General features: G+C 42.1%; 1 protein-coding gene across 5 annotated transcripts in view; it reads right to left on the bottom strand.

Moving 5' to 3' along the window:
- ARID1B (AT-rich interaction domain 1B) overlaps positions 1 to 20,184 on the bottom strand; it is a 410,652-nt gene that overhangs the window by 101,940 nt on the left and 288,528 nt on the right. The window lies entirely within an intron of this gene.

The raw sequence follows: 20,184 nt of genomic DNA, 5'->3' as shown, positions 1-20,184 counted from the left end.
ACAATAAATATTTGTTGAATAAATAAATGTGTGGTTGATTACTCCAGAAACCAAGTGCAGACTAACAGTTAATTAGATCTTTATAAGCTATCAGTAATCATGTAGTTTTATCTTATTATTCTAGATCAGGAATACGCAAACTTTTTCCTGTAGATTGCCAGATAGTATAAATTCTAGGTTTTGCAGGCTATATGTTCTCTGTCTCAACTATGCAACTCAGCTGTTGTAGTACAAAAGCAGCCATAGACAACATATAAACAGAGGAGCATAAATAAACCTTTACATACAAAAACAGGTGGCGAGCTGGATTTGGCCCAAAGGTGGTAGTTGCTGACCCCTATTCTAAACAGTAATATCATTAAAAAAACATTCAGGAACACCTGCTCAAAAAGTCAGTAAATATCGAATGGTATTTATTAACAACAGCAATGACTTAAAAAGCTGGTACACTCTCCATACTTAGTAAAGAGGCCTCCATAAATAAATGTCAGTAACAGAATTTGATTTATGTCCTCTTCAAATTAGATCTAGTACAGGATGCACTGGATTCCCCAGCACTTAATGCAAATGCAGGTCTAAGACTTAAATGGCAAGTACATTTAGCAGATATATTTTTAGAGAAGTGGTTCCCTGTAGTTTTATTCTTCCAACTTTTTTTGGCCAGACCAAAACCAATAAACAAATCAGAACTATTGATCAGATGTAATCATGTTTAAGTTATACTCCACCACTGTTGTGTTGGGGTAGCAGAGAATAAACATGAGATGAGTAGGATTTCTACATTAATCATTTACTTACACTAAAATTTCCCTTGGTTAATTCCTTTCTAAATTACTACAGCATACAACTATAGAAACTCAATAAGAACAAACACACTAACTCTGAACTACAACAGCCTCTAGCAAACAAATCATTCACCCTTTTAAAAGTAACATTGTGCTATCTCTAAATAATACTAACAGACAAAGAAATACCCAGAAATCCTATTTTTCAAAAGTTGTACTGGCCGGAGAAAAAGCATTTCTTCCCTTCTCACTGTTGTAGCTAAAAAAAAAAAAAAAAAAAAAATCAACCAAGCTAAGATGGATTTAGTTATCCAAGATGGAATAGTGATATAACTTATCAACATGGCAAATCTGGAGTTTTAACGACAGGCACTAGTTGATCTCAAATTTACGCCCAGGAATCCATTCTCCCCCTCCAATTTTACTACATTAGCTGACATTGGGCAAAAGTGGATAAAGACAGAGCGACATCTGGAATGCATATTTATTTGTCTTATCAAGTTCTTATATAAATTGGAGATGGTTTTACTTGAATGTAAAAAATGACATAAAAAACCACTCTGTACTTCCTATATATAAGGCAATGTCCTAAATGATATTCCTCCATTAGTAGTTCAAGAGGATTGGCGTCTTAAAATTAACCTGAAACGACACATTGAATCATAGAAACCTGAAGGATTTTGTTGGCCAATCCTCCTCAGTAAGGGTCTTTCGGGTATGTGGGGATCATGAGGTGTTCAGGGACAAAGTCTTGGATCCTATTCATAAATTTCTTGAAATTAACAAGGGTAAGACAGGCTTGTTAGAATATGTAGGGCAGCTGTGGCCGTTGTCGAATATTGAGAAGAAACGAGGACTGTTTCCAGTCACTTTGCGAACAATTCTACTATGACTAAGTTCTTTCCCTGGAATGCTGCTACAGAAATCAATATATATTACATAGTTTTTAGCAATTAGCAACTGAATTATTCTTCTGCTCTTCAAGAATTCTTGGTGGTGTCACTAACTTTAGTGAGGAGCTTAAAAATAAAAAACAACACATTGTAGAAACTACTGCTACCAGTCACCAACACATCACAGCCCTGACCAACTTTCATTTTGCACTTCCCTCTATTACTCAGTTCTGCGCATCCCAAACTAAGACACTGGGTTGCTTTTTTCTAATATATCCTCATACTTTCTTCATGTTATGGAAGTCAGCTCTCTCTCAAGCAGAACATGAGACTCTCTCCCACAGTCTGACTTTACAGATTTTCTGTATGATATATTTCTTTTCTTCTTTATTCTAATTCTTATTTATTTTTATTTTCTGCTGCATTGGGTCTTCGATGCTGTGCGTGGGCTTTCTCTAGTTGCGGCGAGCAAGGGCTACCCTTCGTTGTGGTGCATGGGCTTCTCATTGCGGTGGCTTCTCCTGTTGCCGAGCACGGGCTCTAGGCATGTGGGCTTCAGTAGTTGTGGCATGCGGGCTCAGTAGTTGTGGCACATGGGCTTTGTTGCTCCGCAGCATGTGGGATCTTCCTGGACCAGGGCTTGAACTCGTGTCCCCTGCGTTGGCAGGCAGATTCTTAACCACTGCGCCACCAGGGAAGCCCTGGATGATATATTTCTTATATTCTGCCAGTCCCTGGTAAGAACACTGTAACTTCTTTCCACAGTAGAAGCTATTCCTTTCATTTCTAAAACACAAAGTACTGGTTAGGATCTTCTCTTCTGCCATGGTAAAAGACAAACATGATTTTGTTAAGAGATGGCAATGGTGGATTGCACGGTGGGCTCCATATCTATGGAAATCACTGAACATCTTATCTAAGATAGTATCCAAACCAGAGTGTGATTAGATAGTCCAGCTCTGCAATGCAAGCAGCAAGGATTTCACTGGTCATTTCTTTAGTAAACTTAAATACCTGCATAATGCCTAAGAGCAATGGTGTGAGTGAAAAATGAGTTTTCAATAATCCATAAATTCATCGAATGTCCCAGTCTTAGGCATTTATTTAGAAAAGTTAGAAAATCCACAAATTATTTTGAGCATAGCATCGCTCTGCCAGTGTCTTCTATTTCATTTGCTTCAATAAAGGGAAAAAAATCTTTCTTACTCAGATTCACAAAGCCAGCTGACTGCCATCAACTCCAGTGTGCTCCAAAGCAGACATTAAAAATATGGAATCTGGGGCTTCTCTGGTGGCGCAGTGGTTGAGAGTCCGCCTGCCAATGCAGGGGACACGGGTTCGTGCCCCGGTCTGGGAAGATCCCACATGCCGCGGAGCGGCTGGGCCTGTGAGCCATGGCTGCTGAGCCTGCGGTCCGGAGCCTGTGCTCCGCAACGGGAGAGGCCACAACAGTGAGAGGCCCGTGTACCACACACACACAAAAAAAATGAAAAAAAATATGGAATCTGCTCAGGGTGCAGCTTAGAGTGAAGAGTTTACAGAAGGGCTTGACTGTGGACTCACAGCACTTACTATTGTTTGGTGTGTTTTAAATAGGATCTCACTCTTATCAGGAGGTGCTGTATCAGGGTACGGAAGGTGGGAAGGCAGCTGTGAACAGGCTGTCAACACAATTCTTTACTGTGAACCAACTCAATCTCAGATTAGAGCAGTATAAACCAGAAAGTAATGTTTTCACCTACCTGTACCCTCCAAATGGAAGCAGAGAACCACAGCAACCTGGTCCCCCAACTTTAAAGAGTTAGCGTGAACCTTGGATGACAAACCTTTCTATGTCTTATGGCTCAAAAGTTCATTCAAAACAGGGTTAGATTTTCATCAGTCCTTACCCAAGATACTGCAAACTGTTGATGTGTCACTGGGTCCTAAAAATATAAATTAGTACTGCAAAGGCATACTCAACTTGTATACTTCTAAGGCATTAAGGTAATGAGGAAATTCCCAAGATGCCCCGAACATGACAGAACCCTTACGAGAGCCACGTATCTTCGCTCTAAGCAAACAAACACCAGCTGGATTACGTTTCCAACTATTTCCCCCACTGTAGTCTGAGGGTTATGAGTCTTCCTGTTAACCTCACCGCTGAAGTCCAACTTAGAGTAGCTGACAAGTGAAAAACAAAGCAAATGTGATGCATTCTACGTAAGAATTATGCCTTCACAGGGCTGTACTACAAACTCTTTGGGGGTTTTGTTTGTTTGCTTGTTTTTATTTTGTAAACTTGTTATAAGACATTATTATCTCACCTAGCCGACTGCATTCAAACCAGAATTTTCCCATTTGCCCTCTGTTCGTAAGTACTAAAGTTACCTAACGTCTTTTCACACAGAAGCCAGTCGGATAGCCTCATTACCTGACACTCATTAAAGTCCTTTTGGGTAGACACTTTTCTCCAGAGAACTTGAGGCAAGAAACTCACTCTCTCACAAGGTGCACGACAAGTCAGGGAATACAGGGCAGAACAGACTTCTAAACTCTACTCTTTGGATCTCTGAAATCTTTGATTCAAGATAAACCAGAGCCCTAAAACACTTAGCTACAGGAGGAGATTTGCAGCCTTAAAATATACCCTTCTTAGTTTGGACTGTTCCTAAGAGACCTAGAAGGGGTGGGAGAGGTGTGGTGCCTGATTTTACGGCGGTGTGACTCTCAGTCCTGTCCTACCGCTGGCGAGGGCCCGAGCAATGTGGCTTAATCTGGCTGGCCCCCGTTCCCAGTGCTGTTCAGTTCAGACCTTCTTTACTCCCCTACCAACTCTGGTGACGTGAGTCAACAACCGTTCCTTTGCGAGACAAGAAAAAAAGCCACTAAATGAAAGACAAAACCTTAGAGAAAGTTTATCAACTTTAGTTAACTTTCAGTGTGAAGACATGCACAGGAAATAGGTAATATGACCAGAGATGTGATTTGGTTGAAAGCGGGAGCCACTTCCATCTTTGGGAAACTCGAGGCTCTCAGGAGGTATCCCTTATGAACGTCAGAAATGCACGAAAATATATAAACGCCCATACTGAAAATCTGCTCAGCGTCTGCGTTCCAGCCTCATAAATATACATCCTCCGCAACACCTTTAAAGCTAAGGTACACAATCCAAAAGTCTCCGGGTACAGAAAAATCTTTGAGGAAAGAGAAGTAGATTTGTGTTCAGATATAACATAGCTGGTCTGTCCTCCACCAGGAAGTCTAGCTCCATAGCACTCTGTCATCTATAGGAAACAGGCAGCTTCTGAATCATGCGGAGCACCAGACATAAAATGCAGGAGAGCTACCAGCCGCATCTGTTCTAATCCGTGCTCTGACGTCAGGTAAGAGGCGGGGAGGGGAAACCATAGAGCAGGCCGTTTCTATTCCATGAGGACAAATTAATAAAAACCAAACTGAATTTCCCCCTGCTCTGACCCATTCTTATGCCTGCTCAATATTTTTCCTCTTTCTAAGACTCCTTTTCTGTTTGAGAAGCTTACCATTTGGCTGCCTTCTGAAGAAATGGGTATAGTGACGGATGAAAGACTTGTATTCATCGTATAATTCAGAATAAGGGAAAAAATCGACTGCTGTGCATTTAAGATGCTAACAACCTGGCAATTTTGTATAGTCGTTTCCCCCATCCGTTCTTTTGAAGAAATCTGCTTTTATTTCGTTAATAACTAACCACAGTTGCAGCAGCATGGATCCGATTAGCAGTTCTTACGGTACAAAGGGGAGAGGGAAAAAAAGCTGCGAACAGGGTTGCCAATTTGTCCACCTGGGCCCCCAGGAGAAAGATTAGATGAGGCGCCTGCCTGCTCCCTCTTCTCCTACTTGATCGCTGCTCTACACTGCCTGATAGAGACAGGCCTTTCTAAAGCCAAGGCACGTTCTCTCCTTAAATAACAGTTTCACTCGCCTCTATCCCCTCTTGTCACAAATTTCTCATCCTGGGTCCCAACAAGTCAGGACACCTCTCAAGTGTAAACATAAGTAGCTGTGGAAAGTACCACACACGGATGCTCACCAGCGCGGAGCTGTTGTGCAGCTACCACAGAGACCCACAGAGGAGTGTCCTTACGCCCTGCAGGGAGGGGGCCCCGCTCGCATTACCGCCTGAACCATCCCCCACCCCCACCCCCCCGTCTGTGGAAGAACTGTCTTCCATGAAACTGGTCCCTGGTGCCAAAAAGGTTGGGACCGGTTCTAAGAGGCACAGCCAACACTTTACACTACTTTATTATTTTAATTTAAAGGTACTAGGGGTAGCCAAGTTGAGGAGGCAGCAGTGATGTGCTCAGGGCTACGCCTCTTAGGAACAAAGGATGGCCAGGGCTGCCGGCAAAGCAACACTCTAGGAGTGACTGCAAAGGGGCCTCGTGGGCAAGCCCAGGTCACGCAGAGCCTGATACAGGGGCCATTCTGAGAGAGCAGGATGTCCATCGACTGTGGCAACACAGAGACAAAGGAAGACGTTCTGGATCATATCCTCATGTATTTTTAAAATATATCAATTTACTTATTTTTGGCTGTGATGGCTCTTCGTTGCTGTGCGCGGGCTTTCTCTAGTTGTGGCGAGCGGGGCCTGCTCTTCGTTGTGGTGCGTGGGCTTCTCTTGCTGCGGAGCACGGGCTCTAGGCGCGCGGGCTTCAGCAGCTGTGGTGCACGGGGTTAGTTGCTCCACGGCATGTGGGATCTTCCCGGACCAGGGCTCGAACCCGTGTCCCCTGCATTGGCAGGCGGATTCTTAACCACTGCGCCACCAGGGAAGCCCTCCTCATGTATATTTTAATCTTTTATTTCAGATTTTAAGTAAATGTTCAGATATGCTTTGGAAATGTATCTTTTTCACGAATAGACTTTTTTTTTTTTTGCAAACGCGGGCCTCTCACTGCTGTGGCCTCTCCCGTTGCGGAGCACAGGCTCTGGACGCGCAGGCTCAGCGGCCATGGCTCACAGGCCCAGCCGCTCCGCGGCATGTGGGATCCTCCCAGACCGGGACACGAACCCCGTGTCCCCTGCATCGGCAGGCAGACTCCCAACCACTGCGCCACCAGGGAAGCCCTAGACATTTTTTTTTATCTTCTTCTACTTGTCACTTTCAAATATCTGGAGCCTATTACTCATGTGTTGCTGAAGGCCAAATTCTAGTCACTAGCTAATATTTCAAACTCCATGTTTATCCAGCCAACGCTGATAATGGCTACTTGGGAAACGGGAATATTATCTGGGTAATGACAAAACTCTCCCCGTAGCCAATCTAATTGGCCATTTTCTTGGAAGATACAGTTAGTTATTAATAATAGATATTTATTAAAAACAATGAGATAATGAATAAAACTGGATATCAGACAATCCCAGAAATTTGCTACAATACTTATGTGACACAATTTCTGTGTATGATGAATTAGAATCAGGCAGGGTCTACATATGTAGAGGTCTGGTTTAAACTGACAAATCTTGGGACCACTAATTCATGTTCTGTTTTTGAGGGGAAAGAAAGTAGAATAATTTTATCATAGTGGAATCTCTTTCCAGAGGGAGGGAAATAGAATGATCCCATAAACGGTGAAACACAGATGCAGAAAGATGGTTCCCAGCCTATAGGAGGAAAGGTTATATAAGTTATAAATTTTAGTACTTTCTTTTCTTGAATTCCTGTTTATTCCAAGACAACTGTGAGCTCTTTGGTTTGGCCAACATTTTTGGAGCGCCTCTTACTTGTCAGGCACTGTTCTTGGCACGGAGGATAAAAAGGAAGCAATGATCACTGCCCTCAAGAGGCTCCGGGCTATTTGGAGGACCCTAGACAGTAGGACGGACAGTAGGACTCTCTTTGGCATGGAGGGATAGGTATGACTTTGCAAAGGGAAAGACAATGAAGTTGGGTCTTGAAGGATAAGCAGGAGTTTGCCAGCTGGTAAGGGGCAGGATGGATATTCCAGGCAAAAGGAATTCAACTCTAGGAACAAAGATCTGACACAAAATCACTCTTAGTAGAATTGAAACAGGGAATATACTAACCTAGTTCCCTCTGTGCACTTCTAGTACAAAGCAATGATGCAACATAAAAAAAGTATGCACTAGGGTTCAGCTCTCTAAAAATACATGTTTTTGCCTTTTTTTTTTTTTTTTTTTTTACAATACGCGGGCCTCTCACTGTTGTGGCCTCTCCCGTTGCGGAGCACAGGCTCTGGACGCGCAGGCTCAGCGGCCGTGGCTCACGGGGCCCAGCCGCTACGCGGCATGTGGGATCTTCCCGGACCGGGGCATGAACCCGTGTCCCCTGCATTGGCAGGCGGACTCTCAACCACTGTGCCACCAGGGAAGCCCTTGCCTTGTTTTTCAAGTAGAATTTAAATGACATGATTCTTGGATTTTGTGTGAAACAGAATTAGGGGAACAACTGTGAAAATAAGGGATTCTATTACTAACTCAATTAGGCCTGAGAATATAACAATTATTTTATCACAATAACTTTTTTCCCATGACATTACAATTTCAACTGAATCATACCCCAGTTATAGAAAGAAAGAAAAAAAAAAGCAATACGCAGCCCTCAAAAAGTGAGCTATTTATCCCTAAGCTTTTCTATGACCAATACATACATGATCATAACTGGGAATACTAGCTTCCTTTTAAAACATGCCTTTGGAACACTTCAAGGGAAGTGTTAGGCTGTAATGGACACAGTTGGTCTCTTCCACATCCCAGAAACTCTTTCTTTGCATTGCTTCTAGAGCACCACACTCTCCCTATTTTCCAGTTCTGCCACTGGCTGTTCCTTCTCCTATTCATGGTCTCTACATTTTGGAGTGCCCTAGGATTCAGTCCTCAGAATTCTTCTCTCAGTGTCAACCTTGGCTGCACGTAATAATCACCTGGAGAGCTTTAAAAAAAGTACATGGAGTATTCCCGTTAGAACAATTAAGTTGGCATCTCTGGGGTCTGGCCTACCACCAGCCTCTCCCAGGATGTCCTGTATAGCCAGAATTGAGAACCACTGACCTTTACTCATTCCCCGGGTCAGCAGTTCCCAGGCCGCAACTTCAGCTTCAGTTAGGAACGTGTCGGAAACGCCAATTCTCCAGCTCCACCCCAAACCTACTGACTCAGAAACTCGGTGTGGGGTCCGGTCATCTGTGCTTACACAAGCCCCCCAGGTGACTGTGATGTAGGCCAGGTGTCCTAGGTGATCTCACCTAGAATTCTAATGACTCACAAACTGTTTTCTCCAGCCTAGATCTCTACTCTGAATCCAGAGTCTTCGTATAACCAGCTGCCTATCCAAAATCTCCCTTCGGATGCCTAACAGGCGAGTCAAATGTAACATCTTCAAAATCAAACTCTAGATTCCCCCTACAAACACCTGTTCCTTCCTTTGTCTTCCACCATACAGAACCACCATTTACCAATCTCTTGGGCCAACACCTGCTACCCACACATCCAGCCATGACCAAGCTTCCCCTAGGCTACTGCAGTGGCCTCCTAACCAGTCTCGTGGCTTCTAGCCGTCCCCTCTACAGGTCACTCAGCAGCCACAATGACCCTTTTACAGCCTGCAATGGATCACGCCATCCTCTCTGCCTTCTCTACCATCACACTTAAATTCCTAAATTCCAATCATAACCTACAAAGCCCGATATAAGCTGGTCCTGGGTCACTCTCTAATCTAACTGCCTACCTTTCTGTGTCCCCTGCCCAGCACACCAAACACATTACTGACTCAGGGCCTTTGTACTTGCTCTTTGCTCTGCCTGGATACCTCACTCCCAGATATTCACATGGCTTGCTTTTCACCTTCATTCACTGAGCCTCTTGTTCGAATATTAATTTCTTTTCTTAAAAATTTATTTATTTATTTTTGGCTGCCATGGATCTCCGGTGCTGCGCACAGGCTTTCTCTAGTTGCGGGAGCAGGGGCTACTCTTCATTGCGGTGCGCGGGCTTCTCATTGTGGTGGCTTCTCTTGTTGTGGAGCACAAGCTCTAGGCACAAGGGCTTCAGTAGTTGTGGCTCACAGGCTCTAGAGTGCAGGCTCAGTAGTTGTGGCACACAGGCTTAGCTGCTCCGTGGCACGCGGGATCTTCCTGGATCAGGGCTTGAAAACATGTCCCTTGCACTGGCAGGTGGATTCTTAACCACTGCACCACCAGGGAAGCCCTCGAATATTAATTTCTTAGAGATACATTCCCTAATTATTGTCATCTAAAGAAGCAATCTGATTTTCCCCCCAACAATAAGCTATATATTGGATTGGCCAAAAAGTGCCTTCGGTTTTTAAGTAAAAATAAAGGACACATTTTTCCTTTTCACCAAGAACTGTACTGAACAAAGTATTCACTGTTTCGTTCCACTACCTTCTGCCACTTTTCAGGCAACTTCACAATTCCATCTTCCCCAAACTTTTTATCTTTTTGAGCAAAGAACTCTTCCAGGTGCCTTTTACAGTCTTCCAGGGTATGGAAATTTTTTCTATTAAGAGAATTTTGTAAAGACCGAAATAAATGGAAATCTGTAGGTACAATGTCTGGTGAATATGGCGGAGGAATCAGAACTTCCCAGGCAAGCTGTAACAGTTGTTGTCTGGTCATCAGAGAAACATGCGGTCTTGCAATATCCTGATGGAAGATTATGCGTTTTCTGTTGACTAATTCTGGACGCTTTTCATCACGTGCTGCTTTCAGTTGGTCTAACTGGGAGCAGTACTTGTTGGAATTAAACGTTTGGTTTTCCGGAAGGAGCTCATAATAGAGGACTCCCTTCCAATCCCACCATATACACAACATCAACTTCTCTGGATGAAGACTGGCCTTTGGTGTGGTTGGTGGTGGTTCACGTCACCTGCCCCACGATCTCTTCTGTTCCACATTATTGTACAGTATCCACTTCTCATCGCCTGTCACAATTTGTTTTAAAAACGGAACGTTTTCATTATGATATCCTTTGCTCTTTGTAAGACACTATGCCGGAGAGAATTATGTCCCAACCTCCAACAAAAAATCCCATGCCTAAATCCCCAGGATGATTGTGAATACACTACCTTACATGACAAAGGGAACTCTGCAGTTCCTAAATTAGGTTAACAATCAACAGATCTTAAAATAGGCAGATTATCCTGAATTTCTGCATAGACAAAGTGTAGTCACATGAGCCCTTAAAAGCTGAAGAGCAAGGCAGAGGGAAAATCAGAGAAATCTGAAGAGCGAGAACGATTTAATGTTGCTGGCCAGAAGATGGCTGGGGCCATGTGTCAAGGAAACAGGGACCGCAGTCCTACAACCACAAGAAACTGAATTCTGACAACCTTAGTGAACTTAGAAGCAGATTCTTCCTCAGGGCTTCTGGAAAGCTACACAGCCCTGTCAACACTTTGATGTTGTAAGACCCTCAGCGGAGAATCCAACCACACAGTGCCAGACTTACAACCTACAGATCTGTGAGATAATAAATGGGTGATGTTTCAAGTCAAAAAAAAAAAAAAAAAAAGAACGTTTTCATTACATTTAAGTAGAGAATCGCATGCTGAAATATAGTCAAGAGGTTTTGTTTTTGCTTAATTTACACTTAACCCAAACATCAAAGCAATGAACATAACCAAGCTAGTGCAAATGGTTTTCAACACTTCATTTGTATATTTTGAGTATGTCGGCTATCTCCTGCATGGTATAGCGTTGATTGTTCTCAATTAATGTCTCAATTTGATCGCTATCAACTTCAACTGTTTTACCCGACAGTGGAGCATCGTCCAGCAAGAAATCTCCAGCATGAAACTTTGCAAACCACTTTTGACATGTTTGATCAGTCACAGCATCTTCTCCATACGCTGCACAAATCTTTTTTTGCGTTTCAGTTGCATTTTTACCTTTCTTGAAATAATAAAGCATAATATGCCGAAAATGTTGCTTTTTCCTTCCAACTTCAATATTAAAATGGATACACAAAAATTCACCAATTCTGATAAGTCTTTTTTTAAATTCACGCTGATATGACAGCTGTCACATACAATCTAACAAAACTGTTTCGAATGAAGTTAAAGACAATTGAGTGCTACTACAGGCATCGTACAGAAAAAAACGAACGAGCCTTTTGGCCAACCCAATACTGTTTGTGTATTTCCTGTCTTTCTCATTAGAACTTAAGTTTCATGAGGACAGGTCCCTTTGTCATTTATATTCAGTGTATTTTTCTCCAGTTCTAGAAACACGCCCACAGCATAGGATGCATTCAGCACTTTGCTGAATTAATGAATGAGAGAAGAAAATGAGCAGTTGGGCTAATGGGCTTTCCTCAGGATATCACCTGATTACCCAATAGTGAAGTGCAACATGCTACTTAAAAAAAAAAAAAATTCAATGAATTAATCCATTTGGCGTCCTCAGCACGGCCACATTCTTGGCACTCAGCTATGTATACATTTACCGTAGTTTCCAAGTACAAACTCCTATGTCGCTTTCTGTTTGGAAGGGAGAGTATCAACATTAACAATCCCTGGCTATATCATTTATGAACAAGCAGATGTGGATTATTAAAGATTAATGCACTTTAGGATTGGTGTCAGCATTCTGTTTGTCTCTTGCCGAAACCAATTCTGTTCTTCATTAGTCAATAACAACCCGTATCACCCTGTTATGGAAGAGAAATCAAAGGTGCAAGTGTGTGAACTGAGAATAAGTGATGAAACTGATTAGTAGGAGACATAACGGCTATAATCAATCAACACATCATAATAATCCTGGCTCCAGGATTATCAGAAAATAGGTAAATAAGCATGACACTCCTTGTAAAATGGTTTTGTTCCTTTCACAACTACTATTTCTTCCCTTTAGAAAATAGAGTAACACATCTAAAGTTTGTGGAATCAACTTTAGGAACATCTTGACTGTAATAACTATTTGCTTTATCACCGTTTTCCAAAATGTAGCTAAATGACTTTTGAAACTTTTACTTCTAGGCTAAAATTAGTCCCTAAAAGCTTTTGTGCCCCTTCCTTCCGATTCCTCATTCCCAGTGAAGACAGAAAATACAGCAGTTCGATGCCAATAGCGTTCCAACAGCGGCAGCGCAATGCTGCTTCAAGAAGCAACAGGGCTTCCCTGGTGGCGCAGTGGTTGAGAGGCCGCCTGCCGATGCAGGGGACATGGGTTCGTGCTCCGGTCCGGGAGGATCCCACGTGCCGCGGAGCAGCTGGGCCCGTGAGCCATGGCCGCTGAGCCTGCGCGTCCGGAGCCTGTGCTCCGCAACGGGAGAGGCCACAGCAGTGAGAGGCCCGTGTATCGCAAAAAAAAAAAAAAAAGAAGAAGCAACAATACTCAGTTAAGCACAAGTCGAGAACAGTGACAGCCCATTTAGCTCAAGAAATGAAAACAAACAGTGAACAAGGTGTCTGAAGTGCTTCTTCAGTGAATAACGTAAAAAAAGAAATCGTGGAGAAGTGGGAGTGGACTGCTGGATCCAGCACGTCAGCACGTTCGTTACTGCGGATCTTACAGAGCAGGATGAGGCACAAAATATGACCTTGATGACACAGGCTTTCCTACATTTTCATATGCAGAAGATCAAAGAAAGGGAATGGAAAATGAGAGGAGAGTTTAAACTGAACTGCCTGACTTAATTTTAACTAAGAGGGGGAGCAAAACCAAGTGGGACTGTGTATTTTGAGAAAATCCCCGTGCTCTCATTTCTGAATGTGAGAGGAGGATAAAAGGCTTACTTTGAAATTTGTTGGGATGGAAGAACTGGAACGATTTCTACTTTTGGAAAAGAAGGAGACATACTCATTCCCCAGTTTATCAGGATACCTGCCTTGGGTCAGGAGGGACCTCTAAAGGGCAGGGTAGCTAAGAATCCTGGAGCAGCTGCTGCAAATGCAAGGGTCTGGCTGCAGGTCAGCAGTGGGGAACCTGCCCTTTAGAAACAGCAGGAGACCAAGGTACAGCCAGGATCCTGGCTGAATTTTAAATTAGTATCTTAAAGGGGGAGGCTCTAATAACCAGTAACCCAGCCACAGAGAGCTGCAATGGCATCTCTCTAAAAGACAAAATATATTGTTGCTTTTTTAAAGTATTGCTAAGCATCATTTGGAAAGGATCTGAAATTACTGCTTTGTATAACACACAAATATTTTACTTTGTAAGGGAAAAAAAATACTGGCTGAAGTTCTCTTTGGTTTGTAGAAGTGCTGAATCAATGTTTTCTGGGCTGCCACAGATTAAAAACACGAATATATCAATGGCATTTTGTGTTTAAGAATTTTTTTTTTCCTGCACAGCTTGCCAATAAGCAGCATGCATGTTCCTTGCAACAAGCTGTTGCAGGATTTCTACTGCGAGTGAAGCCAAAAAAGAACACTTGATAGATGTTTCAAAATCAGATTACCAGGTAGGGTGACTGTGCAGACTTTCAATAAAAAATTTTAGAGATCCTGCTGTTATCATGAAAGGAAACTGGTTTAGAACCCCTTACATATAGAAATTAGCTCATAATTTGACCCTGAGTTTTATTAAGCAAGGATAAATTAAAAAGTGAAAATTTTACTTATTTAGGATGGGTTGGGCTTGAGCCCTAAGAGTTCTAAAAATCCCAGGGGAATGGATTAAAAAAGAGAGAGACACTGATTTACACCCTCCGGTGTTCATTTTTTAGGTACTAATCTTGACAAATTAGACCAGGAACTATCATTTCCTCTCACTAAAATCCTTCCTGTTCACTCCAGCCTATGACTAACTCCTAACTGCAATTCATTTTTCTCTTTCCCATTATAGCATCCTTCCAGAATTTGCTTGTCTGAATGTCAAATTAAGCAAGAAAATTAGCTTTTTTGACCAGAATATCTTCTTGTTTGTATCTGCAGCTATATCAGCTCCTACAGAAATCTACTTAGCTCTCACTTTCAAAGCAGAGGGTAAACCAGGTGAGCACTTATACAGAAGAACTCTAAATAAACCACAACGCTGTCCAAGGAGTTATTTTCCATATTTAATCTAATACGTGCTACCTTTTTTGGAATTCATTCTTTTAGTGTCTAAGATTTTCCTGAGGGGCACAAATTCATTATGGTTAGTTGGTACGCTGGATGCATCGCTCACCATCTGGGAACTGACATGATAAAGCTTCAGAGAATCAGGCTTAACCATAAAGTAACTGGTGCTTTATGAAAGTGGAAGGGCTATCTCTGGCAAAGCCATTTCTGCAGGCTCTTAAAACCTGTGGTCCTTTTCAAAGGACAGCAACTTATTTGCCAGGTATGAGTCTATGTAAGTAAAGAGGGACAGAGCAGCTCCACCTGGGGAGGCACATGGGCAGAGATGCTCATGGGGGAGGCTCCAGCTGGCTGGAGAGGGAGGGAAAGGAGAGCTTCTGGGAGCGGGAGGCATGAATGGAAAAAGACTGGAGCAAGGAGGGCAGCTCTTAAAAGACTGATGAAAGACCACTCTCCCCTTGCCCTTCTTCTTCCTTTACATCTCTCAGCTCTTAGAACACCCTGACCCACGGCCTCGTGCTCTCCTTTGGCCAGCAGTCAATCTGGGGAGGGGCAAGGCGGGAGGTGAGACACCTCCAACAGCAAAGCACATAAAACTTAAAAGGAGGGAGTTTTACTCTCGTATTTGATGAAACTTTATTTTATTTCTGTCCATGACAGCTAGGAAAATGTTGACTTTGATTGGTCTTCTCATAATAAACACCTAATACTATGCCAGAAAAAGAATGGTTGGAAAGAAATGTCTCCTCATCACGACACTACTGTGAATACCTAATTTTCTATCTGGGGTCCTAGTCTACAATAATCAATAGCCCTTCGGCTGTCAGATGAAAGTGACTTAGCTCCACCTAAAACTGGACTTGGCACAAATGCCAAATGCTAAAAAACAGAGTGGGGAAAAATCTATTCAGGAATTTACAGGTTCTATCCTTCCTTAGATCTTTGATAATAAAACCGATGAACTAACCTCAACAGTCTGAACATTTAAAGTTTTTATAAACAAAACTGTTTATTAGGCTACGAACAGTTAATATCCGCCTGCCTATCAGCAGCCCCCACCAGATGTTCACCTTTCTGAATATTTAAACACTGTTGCTGCTTAGAGCACGTGGAGGAAAAAGCTGACAAAAGCCTTCGGCCAATAAAATAAAAATAAAAACCGTTCAGCTTATTTACATTTTTGCTTTGTTAGTAAACTGCAGTGGTTGGTTCTGGAGGCAAGACAAGTGAAATTAACATCCACTAAATCTTTTGGCAACAGCAATGCATTCTGCCGTTGTGCTGTGTCAGCCTCCACTATGTGTTAGGACGAATCAGGCCCAGTGTAAGACGTACACAATACATTCAAGACCCAATAGTTTATTCTCCTTAAATCAAGGTCAGTAACTCTCGGCTGTAACCCAGGAAGCAATGCAATGGGATCATTTATTAGAAGGGAAACAAAATGTTTAATATCATACATTTCGGAATCAACTGCGCCCTACGTTAGATTTGCTTTATTTAAATGTGTACATACATGCACACTAACAATTAGAAAGATGGGGATATTTCATTTCTGTTTCTAAATATAAATATATCAAGAGGAGAGAGAAATGAAACATTAAGTAAAAACCCGGAAAATGTACAATGGCACTGAACGTACAACGTATACATTTCTGTTCTCATATGCTTGTTTAGATTAAACAACCAGGCTGAATCCTTTCCCTTCTAACCATAGACAGCTGCAATGCTGGAGCCCAGTAATGTGCAAACAAAGGGAGAGAATCCATGTGGCTACTTACCACAGAAAATCTCCATCCTGCTTTTCAAAAGAACGCAGGAAGGAAAAGCCCCACTGAGTTAGGGAGGGATGTACCAGGGCTGATGTGCCGGTGTATCACAGTAGTTGTTCCCATGACACTCACAATGTTTGTGAGGCAGCATGATAGGAGGGCAAATTTGCAGTGGGTGGAGAAAAGGTTTAACAGGCAAGAAACAGATTCAGCCATTCGGGATGCTTTAGTGGGCTTTTGTTCATCTACTTCTGGGATACTTCTCATTAGCTGTCAATTTTATTTACCAGAGTAGAGATGGAGAAAGACGGTTGCACTTTTTCAAAAAACCCTGGGAAAGCAACACCAGGAAGAGGCCGCACAACATTTTGGCTTTGCCTCACCCCAGCTGTCAGCTACACAACAGCTGCTCATTTTAACAGTGCCTTGCTGGAGAGACAATGAGTGAACGAGCCAATCTGTGTGACGCATGGAGAGGCACTAGCAAGATATAACAGGAGCTAATGGGAGAGAAGTAAGGGCAGGAAAAACAAGTCAGTGCTGGGAATGAGAGGAAGGAAGGGGGAGAAAAGAAAGCAAAAGGCTACAGACAGAAAAATAAAGGGAAATTCCAAACAGATGTTCCCCAAAAAAAGCAGCCTGAGTATCATGCCCTGGGTGAGAAACCATGTAATCTTTACCGGACATTTGCATTTCATTGGTTCAGACTCAGAAGCAAATGTAGGTAGATCGGAAATGCTCTCAGACTCTAAGGTACAGACCAACGAAATTTAACATAAGGGCTAGAGATGGGAAAAGGAGGAGGTGAGACTACTCAATCAGCCTAAGGGCTCATTTATTCTCTAAGGAAGGGTGTCTGCATTTAGTTAAACAACAGCCCCCCAAATAATCAACGTTACGATCGTCTCTAAAGTGTGGTTTTATTATTTATGACAAAGTTCACAAAAATGTATTTAAAATAACTTTTTAAAAGAAGGGCATATAGGCTAAACGGAGGGAAAGAGAAGACCAAAATGTTTTTCAATAAAACCTGCACGATTTTTAACAAATCCCCGTAAAACAACACCACATAAAATGTTTGATGAGCGTCTACCAAAAATGTATGTTTGAGTGTCCCTGAGCTTAGCTGGGGAAAAGAGTAGAGAAACAGGTGGTATCTGTACTCAAGCCACGAGGATGACTACCAAGAGGTCCAGGACAAGAGTGCTGATAGCTCTGCGGCTCCGCTGTATGAATTACAAAGGGTGCCCCTCCCCCAGGAGAGCAGCCGGCGCTTCACTGCCATTTACTCCCCCGGCCCATGTCCCTGGTCCAGTGAGCAACCTGCTCAAGTGCATGTGGCAGCCCTGGCTGGGAACACGGAGCGGGTGGGACTCACGTTGTCTCAATACATGCAGAAAGTGTGAGAAATAACCCAGGATTCTGAACTGCAGCTATTGGTAAATTTTATGCTACACTGCCTGCCTATCACCTCACGCAGAAGTCTACCTGCCTACGATCTGAGCGAACCAGGGGTTTCAACGCTTGTCTTCTGTCCCTTCTTAACCTTCTCAGACCCAGCCTCCCAGAAGAGCGACCGCTGACCTATCTGTTTTTTCAGGTCGGGAGAAAGATGGTTTCAACTTTGTGAAAATACATCGCGCTTCCATGGCTAGTTCTAGCGATCCTATCGAATAACCTCAGTACACACAGCAAATCATCACTGGAAACTTTATATACGTGTCTTCTGAATGGTACAAGAACACTACTGGATTAAGAATCAGAAGACTTGTAGCCAAAACCACTTGTGGTGTTCCGGACAGTGATGATCATGGACAAGTCTCTACATCTCAGTGTGAATAATAATAACCGTAATCACAACCATCACTACCGTGCACTGAATGCTTACCATGTGCCTGCTTTATACATATTAACACATTTAATCTTTACAGTAATCCTAGGAGATGTGGTTATTATCTTTACAGATGCAGAAACTGAGGCATAAGGAGGCTTAGAGGCTTGTCCAAGGTTACACAGCTGGTAAGTGGCAATAAAACGAGGAGGTGGGATCAGATGATTAGGAAAGTCCATCCAGCTCAAATGTTATTTGTCATTCCACACCTGGGAGGAAGGTGAATAAATGCCAAAACCGCTCACCAGATTTTCTAAGAGTTTATTCCCCTTGCAATAACACTGACATTCAAGAAATATTCTATTTGCCACGTTTTATATAACTCTATTACTCTACAGCTTTAACTCAGCAGAGATAATTCTGGATTTATCTGAATCGCGTGCCTCTGAACACAAGTGGAACTTTTACTATGTAATTTTATCCCTGTACTAAATTTCACTGAATAGTTTTATCAAGCATCGTGTAGAGTAATATAGGCTGCAATATGATGAAATGAAACGTAGGCCCTGGCCCTGGGCAGTCAGAATTTCTGACACAAGTTTACAAAACAAACTATTAGCCTTAAACATCATTTCCAAGAAAGCTGAAAGCTTTCTATTAAAAACTCACTTCCCTAGGAAGTCAGCAGAGAAAAATCACATTCAGGTCCTCCCCTGAAGGTACTGTGAAGGACAGGCCTCATTTGTGACAGGGCTAATAGAGGTCATCAGAATCGTAATTCACTGACCAACCTTACCCTGTGCAAAACACAACTAAGTACCAGACTCTTAGACCAATTACATCTACCTCTAATGTGATATCGTGTACCCAAATTGAGCTCTTTTGTTGGGTTTTGTGTGTTCTATACAGTACCAAAATCCAAACAGTGAAATAAAAGTGTCAAAATCCCCATCTGGAATGATAAGTATATGTATGAAAATCCTCAGATGGTGAACTACCCATGCTAGGAATTTTAAATGGAAAACTAAAATATCTTGATGCCTCAGAAAAGTTTTCATTTAAGTTATTAAGAAAAGTCCTTTGGATGCAATTCAGAAAAATGGAGTGGGTTCTTTGACAAACTTAGTATTTTACATATAACTTCCCAGTGTTTAGGTAGGCGATACCTCAAAAACCATCTCAATACCAAAAATTGCCTAAGGAATACTGAAATACATAGTAGTCATAGCTTTAAAAATATTAAAAGCAGGTAAATCCAGGTTTTATTACAATCATTATGAGGACAAATATTTTTGAAAGAAAGGTAAACATCAAGATGCCGTCAATAAAGTGTATCAAAATTATAGGTAGTTTAAAATATGGATCCTAGGCACATAACATTTAGTCAAAAAAGCTAAGTGGAGAAGGCCACATATTGTATTACTGGGGTGACCATACTTCATGATTTGCCCAGAATCTTCCTGGTTTATACCTGTTCTACTTCAATTATTAATAGCAACCCTTAAAAGCTCAAAGGTGCCTCAGCTTGGTTGATAAATTATATAGTCACTTAAATATGATACATTTCTATAAAGCTCAAAACTAAATAAAACAATACGTACTCTATGAATGTTCATAATAAAATTCTTTAAAAACTCCAAATAATCCAAAAAGAATGATTTAAAATACATTCAGAGAATATCTGAGGCTGGGGAGAGTTATAGGGCTGAAGAAAAGGAAGGAACACACAGGTAGAAACAACACTGGCAGTACTCCAATTCTTAAATTGGATCGTGAGTCATGAGTACTCATTTGAGTTACGTTTCATAATTAGCATTTTTCATACGTTCATACATATGTTTATACACATACAACATGTATTTAAAATATAAAAGGAGCAAAATAGTAAAAAGGG

The sequence above is a fragment of the Globicephala melas genome, chromosome 14 (genome assembly GCF_963455315.2).
Source record: "Globicephala melas chromosome 14, mGloMel1.2, whole genome shotgun sequence".
In the NCBI taxonomy this organism is placed as follows: Eukaryota; Metazoa; Chordata; class Mammalia; order Artiodactyla; family Delphinidae; genus Globicephala; species Globicephala melas.
This window is presented reverse-complemented; position numbering and strand designations above follow the sequence as displayed.